This window comes from Malaya genurostris, chromosome 3 (assembly GCF_030247185.1).
Source record: "Malaya genurostris strain Urasoe2022 chromosome 3, Malgen_1.1, whole genome shotgun sequence".
Taxonomy (NCBI): Eukaryota; Metazoa; Arthropoda; class Insecta; order Diptera; family Culicidae; genus Malaya; species Malaya genurostris.
The window spans coordinates 215,022,992-215,038,571 of NC_080572.1; the positions used below are offsets into that span (position 1 = coordinate 215,022,992).

The window sequence follows — 15,580 nt, forward strand, 5'->3', positions numbered from 1 at the left end:
ATTCGCAGCGAAAAGTTCGCTGTTCGGTCGGGAAATTACATTTTACTGCAACTGCTTTTTTCTGTGCAAACTTTAAAACCGATTACTGTCTGCTGTTTCCAATTCTGTCGTGATTCTTCTAGCGTGTGCAACAAACCTACCAAATAAAAGGTGAATAATCTACATACTGGGTGGGATGTGTATTTTTAGTGTATGATGTGAACTGTCCAACTACAATGGAAATGGAAAGCAAATGGCTAATGGATGTCGTGTCTATATTAGTTTTCAACCAAGTGTATGTTGATAGTTACGCGAATATAAACGATGCTGAAGAAATTCAATATTCAGTGCTTCCTAGCCGCACCCAAGGAGGGATGTGCATTTACCTTCAATGTACATGATTTTAGCGAAAAAGAAAAATTTGGATTTGTGTAAAGTGCAGTGACAAACAAACCACTCTCTTCCAAACATATGATAAATTGCACAAATAACAGTGTATACAAGCTCAAAGAGGCATAAAAAGTATTTTTTTTTACCAATTTGCATGTGTCGAAAAATACTAACAGTATTACTCACCTCATTGTTACTTAGTCATTTAATTCCACTGGTGGCTGTGTAACAACCGCAGAAGCATTCGGGTCCAAGTGTGCGATAGAGTGAGACCGACAAGGTTTATTGGGCTGCAGAGGTCCGGATCAGATTGAAAAAGAGACCGTCAAGGTAGATGTCGTTTTTCTTTTTCCTGTCGTGGTTTTTGTGTTTATATTCGCATACGGTGTGCGAAGAAATGGAGCTTCGAAAAAAAAGTGCATCATTATCGAAGAATGAACTAACACCTGGATGCATGAGGTGGCTCATGTAAACGAGGGATTATATTTTTTGCTAGTATCTGCATCAGCACCAAACCAATTATTTTTTTTTGTTGTTGCCATCGTTCTAACTAAACAGCTATGGGATTGGAAATTATGTAGGTACATTCAAATAAATTAGTAAAGCGCAAAGTTAGCACAAACTCAGGATATGTGGCGAAGAAGAACCTGGTATAAATCTAGAGCTCCAGGGTAAAATGAAATGATATCAAAATAATAATAGGGATCAAATTTTATACTTAAAAAAGGATTTTTGGTTCTCGCTAGATGAATTTTATGTTAGTACATGTATGTTTATGTCAATTATGTAGGATGGGTATTAGTGTTATATAATTTGAAATAGATATAACGAACATAGATTCAGCTAGTACACAGGAGAGTTTAGTAAGATATCATTTTCCCTCTATTTTGGTTAGTTAAAACTAAAAACGAACGCTCCTAAATTCTGACACAATATTTTTGAGATATTCGCCTAATGAAAAAAAAATAAAATAATGAATTTTAAGTTGTGGTTTTGAATTTCACAATCAAATTTTATATTCGGTTTTCTATAGCTGTTGGAATGATATTCCGAAAATATATAGGGCTATTGTACCAATAGTCATCTCATTAGAGTCACCCTGTTACTCGACTTTCAATCAATGAATTGTGATAAAATCGAATACAATATCTTTTCCTCAGCTCTAAGAAACGATACCACAGAAAAAGTAGTTCGAAAATTGTTCAATACTGCTGTTACAGCGACGCGAAAACTCGAAGCGAATGCTGCTATATATTTCATCTTTCTCTTGAAGTCAATCTATTGAATAGAGACGATAGAACTCACATTAACTTTAACTGGTTTTCGTATATGAGATGACTAATGGAGCTGAGATGAATGGGTACCTTTAGCCTAAAACATGTAAATACATACAATTAGCGTTTGTCAACCGAAAGGTTTGTCATATGCCATATAAAAATTGAGCCTTAGTCGTCCTGGATTCGAAATGTTCAGGGTGATATCCGGAAATACGATTTTCGAATGATATACATTCTACGTGTAACGATCGTATGGATTATTTTCAAAGGAGATAAAATGATAAAAAAACCATGATTTCAGGAGAAGATGAAAAGTTCAGTAATTGTAGCGGCAACGGATTTTTTTCCGTGTAATTTGCAATTATATGCAACAATCAGAAAGTGCCAGTTCGGTCATTTGTGGACTTGCCAATGGACTCAAATGTTCTCACAAAAAGTGTTTCCCGAAAATTGCTACCAGTGATTAAATTTCGAGAAAGTACATTCTCCATTGCGACGTTAACGAAAAATATATTCTGCTTACTTCTAAAAAACTTACTCTTATTTAAATTGAAAAGAACGGATGCGGGTTTGTCATCTTTCTTCATAAACCTTGAATTTCCTTTCTTAACCAAACTATAACATTGAATGGGTAATATAAAAGGTAAACAACAAAAAACTTCACTATTAAGGAATTTAAATAATGTATACTAATTGTAATAAATGTTCATATCTGCTTATAAACAGATATTCTAAATGATGTCTTAAGAGCACATTCATGAAAATATTCAGATCTACCATGCCTTATGGAAAACCAATTTGGTGAAGCTCCGAATCAAATTATGACTACAGATGTGTCAGTTAAAAGTGCGGGTTTTTTTTCAAAAGTTTGCTGTTAAACAAAAAAAAATTAAATTTGATCCGTATCTATCGAGGAAAACATATTGGAAAAAATACCTACGAATGTGAAACTGTGAAATGGAAATGAAATGTTTTCAAGCCTGTTTTCCTCGATAGAAACTGATCAAAATTAAAACTAGCTGAAGGTAATTTGACAAGACTAAAATATATCAACAAACAACTAAAAATGCTGAATTTCAAGGATTGTTGAACGAGCACCATACCCAAGGAAAGATTAGGAAGGTGAAAAAATTGGTTCTCCATGAGCTGAATGATAGAGAGCAGGAAAGCTAAAAACGCCGTGTGAAATTTTGCTTTTTCGGTATGAAACAACATGATTCAGGTTTATAATTTCAAGCACAGGAAATTATCGGTCGATTCTATCCAACAATCGACATTTACCGCGAAACCTAATCGCTTCGGAAAGAAAACGATGCTCCGCATTTGGTGGGATGAAATATGAGTGTTGTATTATAAGCTTCCCAAATCAGGGAAAGCAGTGACTAATTATCGCTACCGACAGTAAATGGTGAAAATGAAAGTTCGTGCCGTTTATTTGAAATTTGGGGCTTTTTTTTAAACTTTGTTCACATCCACCTAGTGGTGTAATTATGCCTTTCTCATATTATTTATTATCTCCTGTAATCAAAATACTACAAAGTGAAATAATTTAGAACCCAGTCTAGCAGACTTCTTTTGCATAATACTACTACATTTAAATACCACATTTGAATTAAGTTAGTGAAAATCGATTCAACAATATTTGAGATAATAAAGTTTAATTTTAAAGATTTTGACCACTATTTCCGGAATTTCCGGAACCGAAAACTGAACACCGGTATATTGAAACAGTTTTAAGCCCAATTTTAAAAAAAATTACGCAATGCTCTGCACCTTCATTTTAAATGGCGACTTGGAATAAATGACGGGTCAAATAGAACCCAAAACTGCTCGTACGACCATAAACTAACATGACCTACAAATTGGAACAGTTTCGAGCACAGCTTAGAATATATTTTACGATTTACTATGTCGGTTTGAAATTTTAAAACTTATCACCTTGTAATGTTAGAACCGGTAGTTAAATTTGAAAATTTTTGTGGGACTATCAGACCTGTTAATTTGAGTTTGATTTTTTGGAAATCTGATACATCATATAATCATTTGGCCCTAGACTATTTTGATCTGCTAAGTAGAGAAATTGTTTAGCAAAGGTTAGCTACTCATCACATGGTTACCTCTGAGGAACATACTCTTTAAATTGATGCTTTTACTATAAGCACCCTATTTCCAGAACCGATTTTGGATCTGTATACATATCTGGATATTATTTTGGTATCCGAAGACCTCTCAGTTGAATCAAAGATGGTGTAAATCGGTTGAATCATCTTCGAAAACAGCTCCTGAATTATTTTCATTTCTTCTGATCCACTTTTCATCGCCAGTAACAATTCGATGAAAGAATCTTTTCTTCTGTGCCGTTTGAACAGTTGTTTGCACGTGAAAAAACGGCGTTCAATTCATGCGGCACCCAATCTGGAAGGATTCTTAGTGTCAGTAGGATCGTAGTACCAGCCATGCAATGGTTCTGTATACTCTGAATCGGCTGCGAAGCACATATTTTTTTTGAATATTTTTGGATAAAAAATCGAGTGGTTGTTGTATAGGATAATTAAAATAGATTAGCTTTGTATAGATAATGCCATATTTCTTAATTTTCTTGATATTACGGCATAGTCGAACAATTACGTTGCCAAAAACGTACCGTGCTGAAAACTACACGTGCAAAATATCGATGCTAACATTTAAACATCTTTCTTTCTTCAAATACTTTCTTAGTAACTTCTGAGATGCAAAACATATCTGTGCCTTTGAAGAATTAACGTTCCTCATTACATCCGATCAATAATGTAATAAAGGTACAGATCTCCAATAACTAGAGGAACGTGACACTTGACCCAATTAGTTATGATTCCTGATTTTGATACTCTCACCTTACTTTGAATATTTTTAATTGCATTACTCTATCTTCTTTTGGTGAACTTTTTTTTATAACAATCACCGAGTTGCTATAAATGTATAGTGATCGTCAAAATTTACCATTTTCCGTCCAATCTGATCAATTTGACCTTATACACACCCCGTTTTTAAGACACTTACTACACTCCCCCTCCCTGACAATATTCTCATAATCCCCTCTGATGTGAAAGTCAAATTTGTACTCATCAAAAGGTTTCGTTTATACATCCAACTTGAAATTTCAAGTATCTGTTGTCGTTGTGTTAGTGTCTTTTCCGCACACAAAATTAATGCAAGATTCAAGAAGAGAAAAAACTACTTACATCAGCTCTGAGAATTGTTGTTCTCTCTGTCACGTTTGGCTCTGTGAGAACTTGTATGCACAACTCCAGGAGAGGTTTCAGTGGCTTGTGCTTATGGCAGTTGGAAACAAATTGATGCAACGTCGAAGCGGTTTTGTTAATGGAGTTATTGACAGATTTGCTCAACGTGCAGAGCGCCAATTTCTTCTGTTGTATCGATGATAGGAAGTATGTATGTTAAACTGAATGTGGTATAATAGTTCAACATTAACTGTTATGCACGGGCGAGTCGAAAAAGGAATCGTAAAGTTAGTGGAATTGGTTATGTGCCCTAGCACAAAATAAGGTTAATCCATAAATGAGAATTAATTTATGTTTTTGATATCTTCATTTTCTATGACGGTTTGAATTTGAAAAAAACTCATCAAATTATAACTTCAACCTCACTTCTAGGTGGATTAATCAGAGTGGCAAGAACCGGGAAAACCGGGAAAAAGTCCGGAATTTTTGTGCAAATTCGGAAAAAATTTTACTAGTTCTAATCTTTAACGATTTTCAGCATCATAATTTTCCTGATAGAATAAATGAAAAGATGAATGCAATTTTGTGTTTGAGCTAAAAGTTCAGTTCAAGTTTTGAAACATCAGGTTCAATGGTGCATAATCTATTGGAAATATAGCCAACACCTCATATCACAACGGTTTTTGTATGGGTTTGACAGCAATTTTAAATCAATAACAGCACAATGAATGCTCATAATAAAAATTAGAATAATTTGGATGCTTCTGCTGGATTTCTATCAAATCTCGACAAATATTAGAAAAGGTTCCAAGAGCGAATGACAGTTTCTCTTTGTTTATTTTCTCTTTCAATTATTACGGCGGATTCCTGTATTTTCCAACATTTTTTCAACAGCAGAACGAAAGTTGATAGTTTCAATCGTTATTCTATGCATAGTGTAAGATAGAAGGATTGCCGATAGGACCGTAATAATCGAAAAAAAAGAGGAACTGTCATTTGCACTTAGGAGCTTTTCTAGTGTTTGTGTTCAAATTTCAGAATAAGTATGCATAATGGTAAAAGTAACATCAGGTAACATGTTTAATAAATTTTTTATGAATTCTTAGGAGCCGTGTTTAGTTGCCAGCTAATGATTCCCCTAATTTCACCAAAATTTGTATGTCAAATTGTGACAATACTTGTTTAGTAATCTTAGTATTGATTGCAATAGGATTCACAAAATCGACAAAGCTGTCAACTTTCATTTTACCCACCGTTTGCAAGGAGTATTTGATTTCCTTCTTTTACAGCTAAAATTGGGTTTTCAGAGTTCGTAAGAGCCTGTTCAGTGAATCTCTGTTTAACTTTTTTCGAAGATTATCAGCTATGATGCGGATATTGATGACGACGAAGGAGCAGTCGAAGATTGCCGATGATAGGAGAATAAAATAGGAGATGATCTATCTTAGTCACTGGAAGCATAGATTGTTGTTGTTTTTCCAAAGTGACAAGCGGACATTTTAAGAATTCTCGAAGAATTTTGTTCCCTCGCCTAAACCCAACTCTGAAAAAATATCGTATATCTGTATAAAATGTTCAAAACGACGTATGTAACAATGAGAGATTCTCTTTGTTTACTTTCTCTTTCGATTATTGCGAAATGTTCCTGCTTTTTTCGGTTATTTCTCCAGAGCAGATTAAAAGATGATAGCTTTAGCTATTATTATCGGTAAATGATTGGAGAGAAGGATTGCTAAGAGTGCCGTAATAATCAAAAGAGAAAGTAAACAAAGAGAATCTCTCATTGTTACATACGTCGTTTTGAACATTTTATGGAGATATGTTGTTAGCAGTGGCGTCTCGTCCTCATGTGCACCTCGTGCACTGCACAACTGGTCAAATAAGCTCTATGAGAACTTGTACGCACACATTCAGGAGAGGCTTCGGTGGCTTATGCTGAAAACAAATTGCTGTCTCAGTTGCAACGTCGAAACGGTTCTGATATCATACCATATATGCAGTGCACAACCCGTAAATTTTGTCACGAGACGCGACTGGTTGATAGAAGGAATCGGGTTTGCGGGAGGAGTATTCTTTTTCCAGACTATACCAGGCTAAAATAATATTAGAATACACTAGAGATGATCAGTCCGCGAACGATCCAAAAGAACTAGCTCTCCTCGAAGAATCAGTAAACTGCAGTTCTTTATTGAAGAATGATAGCTCTCTATTCTTCTCAATAGAAATGAAAGTAATCGAGTTCTTCGAGTATGTATACAAATAACTTGCGTCTTTCGGAACGTTTGCTGGTTTAAAGAATCTGGTAGAAGCAGAGATGTCCATCTCCTCTGTGTGACGAAGAGCATGCAAAATTTCTCCCCTCGCACTGACAACTTCAACGAGAGCTCTTCTCTTTCACATATATACACCACTGTTGTATAAAGTGTGCACGCATCATGAGTGCGTTTGTTTATTTCCTTTTACCTCTTCCACTGAATCGCACCTAAGTGCTAGAGCATTAGCTAATAAATTCTCTGAGGTGGATGCAGATACTTTACGTCTGCCTAGCGGTTTATGTGAGCACTCTGCTGTATGGTTTGCGTAGAAGAAGCGTGGACACGCTAAATCAGCAAAATAAACAATTTATCGTAAAATTTCGTTTTTCCTTGCAAATTTTTCATAGCATGACCAGGTTTACTCTCTATTAATTGAAGTTCACAGAAGTGTTCGCTCACCATCACGCGCCAGTGGTCACTTGGGTGTATTTAGACGAGAGCGCGTGAGAGCGATTAATGCGAAGAGAATGTGTTTCACTCGCGCCAGATGCTTTAACCACAAGCACACACTCAAATGCTGTCTATTCGACACTGAGAAGAAGTGCGCTTTCCTCTTTGTGCGATGCTTCGTTTTTTGCATCCTCGGTGTGGACAAGAATCTGACGCCAGCGTGTATCACTCTGGTGAAATGCCATCTCTGGGTAGAAGTTGGCGAACTTTGGAAATGTATACAAAAGAGAATGATTATTGGTAGAACACATGCAGAAAACACTCACTATTATTGAGTCTGTTTACTACAAAGTATAATTTGTAGCTCTCATATTATTTTCGAAAAAACATGCAAAGTTTCAGAAAAACGAAAGAACAGTTCAATAGAACTAATTCTTTCGGTACAACTATCAGGTTTTCAACAGTTCTTTGAAATGAACGGTTTTGCCCATTTCTAGAATACACCCCTAACTTGCATAAGTTTTAAGAAGGACTGATTTTCCAGATAGCCTTAAAAAGACTGATTCAGTAATAGTCTTGAAAAAGATTGAATAGTTCAAAATTATTTTAATTTTAATTGTAAGACTTTAAACTTAATTCTTCATCATAAGGCTTCAAAATAACTAATGATGTTTCTGGAAAACTACAAAACACCACCATTAATCGAATATGATGTGAAAGCTGCGCCTAAGAGCATTGTTGGAAAAAGCAAGAAGTTTAAATAAAATATGTTGATTTTTCAAGAAAATTCCAAGAATGTTGATGCTTCATTCCTTAGTGAAATGCAAGACTGATCACTTTCATCACCGTTGGCCAGATATGTTTCTTGTTTTAATCCTATTGTTACATCGAAGTTACTGGCGAAGTAAAAGACAAAATAAAGATGGAATACATTGGGCTGGATGGTTTACAAGAATAATTGTGACGGATATTGTCGAAAAACTGAAAATGTAAAACTTAGAAAATTATTTTGTAACTTCTTATTTTCCTAACCACATGACAATTTCGAATGAGGTACGGAGCGCGCAATACTCAGTTTAATTTTTTTCCAAAACAATGAAAGCAAAACTATATTGCTTTTGAAAGATAGTACCCAAGTCATCGCTAACATTTTTTTGTGTTAATTTTTTTAAAGTTTCATTGAATCATAAGTTATACCTTAAATTGTTTTATTTGAATAAACGGACGACCTACGCAATAATTGGATTTCGATTTGTTCTCATTTTCATATTGGACTTTACTGAGTACGCACACATATTCTACACATTTCGTAACGCGTTTTAGTAATTTAAAAGCAAAAACAAAAGACTGCTGGACAGTGCCTATTCGGTTCAGTTTTCGCGGAAGTCACAACCACTGCCATCATCGAATTGACTTTCTTTTCTTATGCCAAAGATAGTAAACCGCCTGATACCACCCCCTTCCTTTCCCCTTAGTGTAAAGGAAGGCGGCTATCTTCGGGTTGCAACACTCTAAGAAACACTTTCAAACGGCGGCGGCGGTGGCGATCGTTACGATGTTACGGCCTCTAAGCGGAGACAACAGCTGTTAAAAATAGCTACCACTAAACGTGCAGCATTTAACAAAACCACATGAGTCTGTTTGCTGTTGTTTGACGCCGCTTAGGGGGTCTAGTTTTTGAAGTTAAGGAGACTCGGATGAGCACCGCAGCACCATAGCATACAACGTTGCCAATCGAAGGGCCGCCTCAAAGCTTTATTGGGAAGTGTGAGACTTTCCAATGGTGGTGCTTTGAAACTGGTGCAGTCACGAAAATATAAGGCTAATGGTGACGGGAAATAATGGTGTACGTAAAAAGTATGGATTAGAGCGTGAAAAATTGATTAAAATGCAATTAAATATCCGGGATTGGTACGGAAGTTAGGTGGCCATGCGGGTAACCGGGAATAACCGGGGTTTGGTTGAAGTTTTAAACCGTTGTCGGTTGTCTGGCGAGATTTCATCAAGAACTAGTCTCAAGAACTGAAAACAATTCCTCTGCCTTCAATAAGAGTACTTTTTTTCGGAATCTTAAAATGCAACAAAACAGCTCAACGATGATTACATTCATTAGTGTGCCTTTCAGTCACGCAAACTTGCTATGGATATTGAGCAAGCCCTTCGTCACTCGGCGAATGCAATTCTCTTATGAGTCACAGTCGAGATGTTTGTGGCGTAGGAGATGAAAAAAGAAGCGGTGTGTAAAATTGTAAATTCATGAACAGCCAGACGAGGAATGGGTGTTTTGTTTCATTCACATTTCATCATATCAGCTCTTATTATTTGCTAAGTGCAACCATCAACAGCATTTGACTGTGGTATTCCCTGACCGAATTGATTGAATTCAATTAAATACAATAAAGTTTATGTGTTGATCCGCGGTGCATGAAAAAAATTCATGAAAATTGTATATGAGGTCTTTTATGCTTTCTGAAAGAGCTGCAGCCTGTTGCAGCTAAGCAATTCCAGAAATTCGCAGTAGAAAAGATTCCCAAACCAGAATCGGTTTGCTCCGATTTGGATGAAAATTAGCACACGTCTTCCTATGCCAAACCATTTGTTTTGCATCGATCGAGACCAATTCGACTCAAGATTGATTTTTGAATCAAGTAAAAAAGCATAAGAGAGAGTCGGCAGCTTTGGGCTATTCTTCACTTGACATTTTTTTATTACTGTAAATGAAGAGTATTTAAACATTTCGCATTCTGGCGTTTGAGTATACCTCCCTACTTTCATTGTGTACAGATACTTTTGTAATTTCTACATAAAAATTGAGCTTGAAAATTTGTTGACATTACGCCCAAATCACCCTCCATGACTATCATCAACTATCATAATTGAATTTATAATTGTTTCAATTGATAAAACTTTGAATAATACTGTTCTATGTAAAGAAAAAATGTTTAGAGTAGTATCTACTGTAAAATGCATCATTTTACTAAAAGTATATTGATTTATTTGAAGTGAAGCGAAATTGATTTCTAGATTTAACACAATACATTCATTGATTTTCTAGGTGTGGATAACTTCTTACGTTTTTATCCGAAACAGCACATTTCAGGGCCAAAACAGCACATTTCTTTCTCTTATTTTCTCTCTTCATGTGCATTGGCCCATGATAAGCGCATTCTAAGATCTTTATTTAAGAAACATTTTTTGCAACATTCAAATTATAATGAAATCCATAAATGTATATTCTCTGATACTTAATTTCATTATTCTCTGCAAAACTGAAGGTAAAACTTATATTTTACCTACAATAAAAAATTTAAAATTAATTCCTTCAATATTTTTCGATAAACCACAAGTGGCCCAAGGCTGCCAACTCACCCCTATCAATTTTTTTTAAACTTGAACACTTGGTATTATGATGATTAGTATTTTTTTTAAATAAAATAATTGCAGTTCGTAAATTGTACCAATAGGTTCTAGTAAATCGATTAGGGTACTCTAAAAAAACATGCAAGGGGCTGGGGTCCACTAGGAGATTGTAGGGATGGTACTCGGAAGGCAAAGTATCGATACCTAGGGTATCGGGATACCGAAATTTTAGGTATCGATACAAGGTATCAAAAGGCAATAAAGTATCGATACCTGTAAGTATCAATTGATACTTGTGCAGCAATCAATTCTAAATACAATAAAATGTTCGACTGTGATGTTATATTTTATGATGTACATTAAGTTGTTTTCATACAGCAATAAAAGAATTGGAACAATCTCAATGTAGATATACTGTACATCAAATGTAATAATTTTCTGTTTTCAATAAATATTGCGGATAAATTACACGTTATCACATCGAAACAATGTTTTGAGTAGATTAAATCAGCTTGGCTGAATAATTAGACAATTCTGGTAGGAAATTATGCATCGTTCCGAGTAATATTACAACCAATATTGCATAATTTCATATCAGAATCATATACAGTTTAAGGGGTTACACCAGAAAAAAAAAGAGAAGGACTTTTTTAGAGAATTATTTTGGGATTAAAAAAATGGAGTAATACGAATTTTGTATAAAGTACTTTTTAATATGTATATTTAAGTACAAAAAAATGATCAGTTTTAAAAATTGAAAAACAAAATGGCGGCTTAGCGGCATTTCCGCGAAAGTGCTGCATTTTACGGCCGGAAACATAAGGCAAGTAAATCTTGACCAACCGATTCAACAATTTTGCAAAATATTCTCGATAGTTATCTCCACAGAGGTACGTAGGGGTTTTTGAAAATTGTGAATATTTTTTATGAACAATTTCGTGATGAAAAAAATGCGATTTTATTTTTAATTTTAGTTTACAAAAAATCAATTAATTAAAAAAACCCTTACGTACCTCTGTAGAGATAACTATCGAGAATCTTCTGTAAAATTGTTGAATCGATTGGTCAAGATTTACTTGACTTATGTTTCCGGCCGTCAAAAATGCATCACTATCGCGGAAATGCCGCCAAGCCGCCATTTTGTTTTTCAATTTTTAAAACTGATCATTTTTTTGTACTTAAATATACATATTAAAAAGTGCTTTATACAAAATTCGGATTACTCCAATTTTTTAGTATCCCAAAATAATTCCCCAAAAAAGTCCTTCTCTTTTTTTTTCTACAGTGGTGTAACCCCTTAAGATGATGTAATGTACTCAATACGTTGTTTCGATGTAATAATGTGAGATTTATCTGCAATATTTCTTGAAACAGAAAATTATTGCGTTTGATATTCAGTACGTCTAAATTTTTTTTTCACATCAATTGATAATCATATCAAGATTATTAAAATTCTTTTTTTTCTGTGTATAAATTTGTTTGTGCCACCAGTATACGCATATCCCTTACCACATAGATTGCACATCGCCTTTTGCGACTTTTGGTCCACGTCAAAGCATTTCCACACGCCACTTTGTATTAATTTCACATTTCACTTATTTTCTCAATAATTTTCATGTCATTACCTTTATGTCTATAAACGAATGCTCCACTAAAAGCCAATTCCTATTGCTACTATTCCATCGCTATTAGGCGCACTGGAAGAGAGTGCAATAAGTGAGAAAAATTAAAATGATTGAATTCTCTGCAAGTATGACCTTTATGTGCAAGTTTTGTTGAAGGTTTTCTCTCATTGCACTCTCTTCCAGCGCACCTGTGGGACGAAGTGAGATTGCCGAGAACGAATTCCAACGACGGCTAGTCCACGTCATACCAATGCGCTTGGCGCTTCGTTGAAGCCGAAGAAATAAAAAAGTTCCTGGATTCGATTTCCAACCCCGCACATAGAAAGTTTTTCTGGCCCGTAAAAGCAAATATCTTTAATGTTAAAGCCTCTACAATTGAAACAAAAAAATGTTTCGTCGTAATGGGAATTGACAATCTGTTGCGATACTGTAAGTATCGAGACCAAAAGTATCGATACTAACAGTATCGCTCTGATGCGATATCGATTCCAAAAATACCCGATTCATAAAAGAAAGTATCGATACCTCAAAGTATCGACTCGGTATCGGACATCCCTAGGAGATTGATAGTACCTATTAGCTCTCTCCGGACTGTACCAGCCTAGATGCTGTGTGGAATCTGACGGAAAAAATGAACCAAGAATAGATCCACTGGGTTCCTGCTTCCATGTCGTAAAAGACGACAATTGCAGGAGTTTCTTTTTCCTTTCAGTTATCAGATATTTTCATTGTTTCACTTCTGATTACTCTATGTTACTAAATTATCTCTTTATTCAACCTATCAATTTCGGTCTAGCTTCGGAGAAAAGTTTTATTAGGAATGGTTTCTTCCTCCATGTTATTGATTGTCTTTCAGGATTATAAAATTAATGATAAAAATCAACCATTGCGCAAATCCGTTTATATTACAAAGTTAATAACAAAGATAACATATATCGGTGTATTGAATACATAGTAAAACAAAACACTTGATATTAATATTTTAAACAATAAATTAATATTTTTCTCGGTAGCCGGCTGCCCAGATCAACCAATATAACCAATAAATAATATTAATAAATAATTAAAATATTACAGCGGAAATAATAAAGAATCAAGACGCGTTTGAAATTTGTTGACCTTTGTTTGATGATTCAAAATAATTTTATAATAACTGTTTAGAATATTTCAATGCAATGAATCAACTTTTTTATCTAAATCCTATTCGCTCGTTTATTTTGTATCACGTAGTTTCATTTATAAAAAATAGGGAAGTTTTTATTCTTTACGCGATAGGATTGCAAATTTTTCTTCAGTTTACTCGAATAAAAGCTGTGAATCAAGACTTCCCGGGACCTCAATATTGTTGAAACGTTCACTCGGGAAGTTAGTGAGTTTAGTGGTGCATCCGAGCATCTTGAAACCGGAACATACTGAGTCGCGCGCGAATAATACCAATACTGAAATTTTTACTAACAAATATCCTTCCCCCGTGACACTTGTGGAGTGCGCAGTAGTACATACGGCCTCTAGTAACAACAAGTGTTGGACTAACATCCCTTCCCATTCCTTATTTTATGTTGACCAATGTCAACTTCCCTCTCTGAGCAGCCTAGATAGCCGTGTAGTGTCGGTAGCGGTTTCCCAACTGGCTAAGAATAACGCTACGGTCCACCTGTACCGGTGGTATAAGTCCACCAAACAGGTAAGCCGTGTGGCATCCGGCGGAATTATTTTTTACCAAGAATTGATCCACTGGTTTCCTGTTCCATGTCGTAAAAGGCCACATAAATAGGAACTCCTAAGTCAAGGTGTATTTCCGTGCCGATGGCTGAATGGCTGCAGGAGGTTAAACAATGCAGTCGTGAACGGAATATCTTGGGTTTTTCCCTTACTGGATACACGCAATGCTTAGCAATCGACTTCTTTGTTCATCGCTTCGGCAAGCAGAGAATAGAAAGCTGAGTGTCTGTGGGTGTCCTCAAGGTGGTGTACTATCCCCACTTTTATGGAACCTAGTCGCTGATGGTTTGTTGAGGAAACTTAATAACCATGGATTTCCGACTTATGGTTTTGCCGACGATTATCATGTTATATTGATGACCGGTGTAAGCATTAACACTCTCTTTGATTGAATGCAGCAAGCCCTGCGATCTGTTGAACAATGGTGTTGTCAGGTTGGATTATCTGTAAATCCGGGCAAAACATCAATGGTGCTTTTCACTCATCGTAGGATAATTACAGGAGCTCGTCCGTTGCAGTTCTTTGGTTCAGAGGTCACTGTGGTCGATCAAGTTAAATACGTCGGGGTTATTCTTGACTCAAAACTGAATTGGTCTGCTCACATTGACTTCAGGATTGAAAGAGCTTGCATGGCTTTCGGCCAATGCAGACGAGCTTTTGGTAAATCATGGGGACTCAAACCCAGATACATTGATTGGATCTACACAACTATTGTTAGACCAATTTTAGCATATGGATGTCTTGTATGGTGGCAGAAAGGAGAAGTCGCGACAGTTCAGTCAAAGCTAAATCATCTCCAAAGGATGGTCCTAATGGCGATGACAGGAGAATTCACGACAACTCCTAATGCTGCTCTAGAGGCGCTACTGTGTATGAAACCACTACATGTGTTCCTAAAACAAGAAGCATTATCTTGTGCATACCGTCTTAAGGTTACAGGGCTTTGGAACAGTAACCCATTAGATTATGCTACCAGCCACACTCGCTTGTGGTCTCAAACGGTTACGTGGGATGAGTATTTACTCGCTCCTAGTGACCTAACTCTCACATGCAGTTTTCCTTTCAAAACATTCAATGTGAGCTATCCTCTTCGTCAGGAATGGTTGTCTGGTTGTCTAGAACGACAACTTGATGAACACATAGTTTGTTATACGGACGGTTCTCTGTTGAATGGTCGTGCTAGTGCTGGTGTCTACTGTCGTGAAATGAGACTGGAGCAGTCTCATTCACTTGGTAGATACTGTACTGTGTTCCAAGCAGAAATCTACGCAATTCTGTATGGAGTACAATCGACACTTCAG

The 15,580-nt window shown here is 35.9% G+C and overlaps 1 protein-coding gene across 5 annotated transcripts in view; it reads left to right on the forward strand.

Moving 5' to 3' along the window:
• LOC131433727 (GATA zinc finger domain-containing protein 7) overlaps positions 1-15,580 on the forward strand; it is a 58,192-nt gene continuing 42,612 nt past the window's right edge. For 3 of the 5 annotated variants that reach the window (XM_058600293.1, XM_058600297.1, XM_058600296.1), the window contains exon 1: positions 1-150. The gene's annotated coding sequence lies outside the window, so the exon portion shown is untranslated. Of the gene's footprint in view, positions 151-261; positions 502-548; positions 700-15,580 lie in introns of those variants that run through there. The other 2 variants (XM_058600294.1, XM_058600295.1) reach the window with 2 other exon arrangements.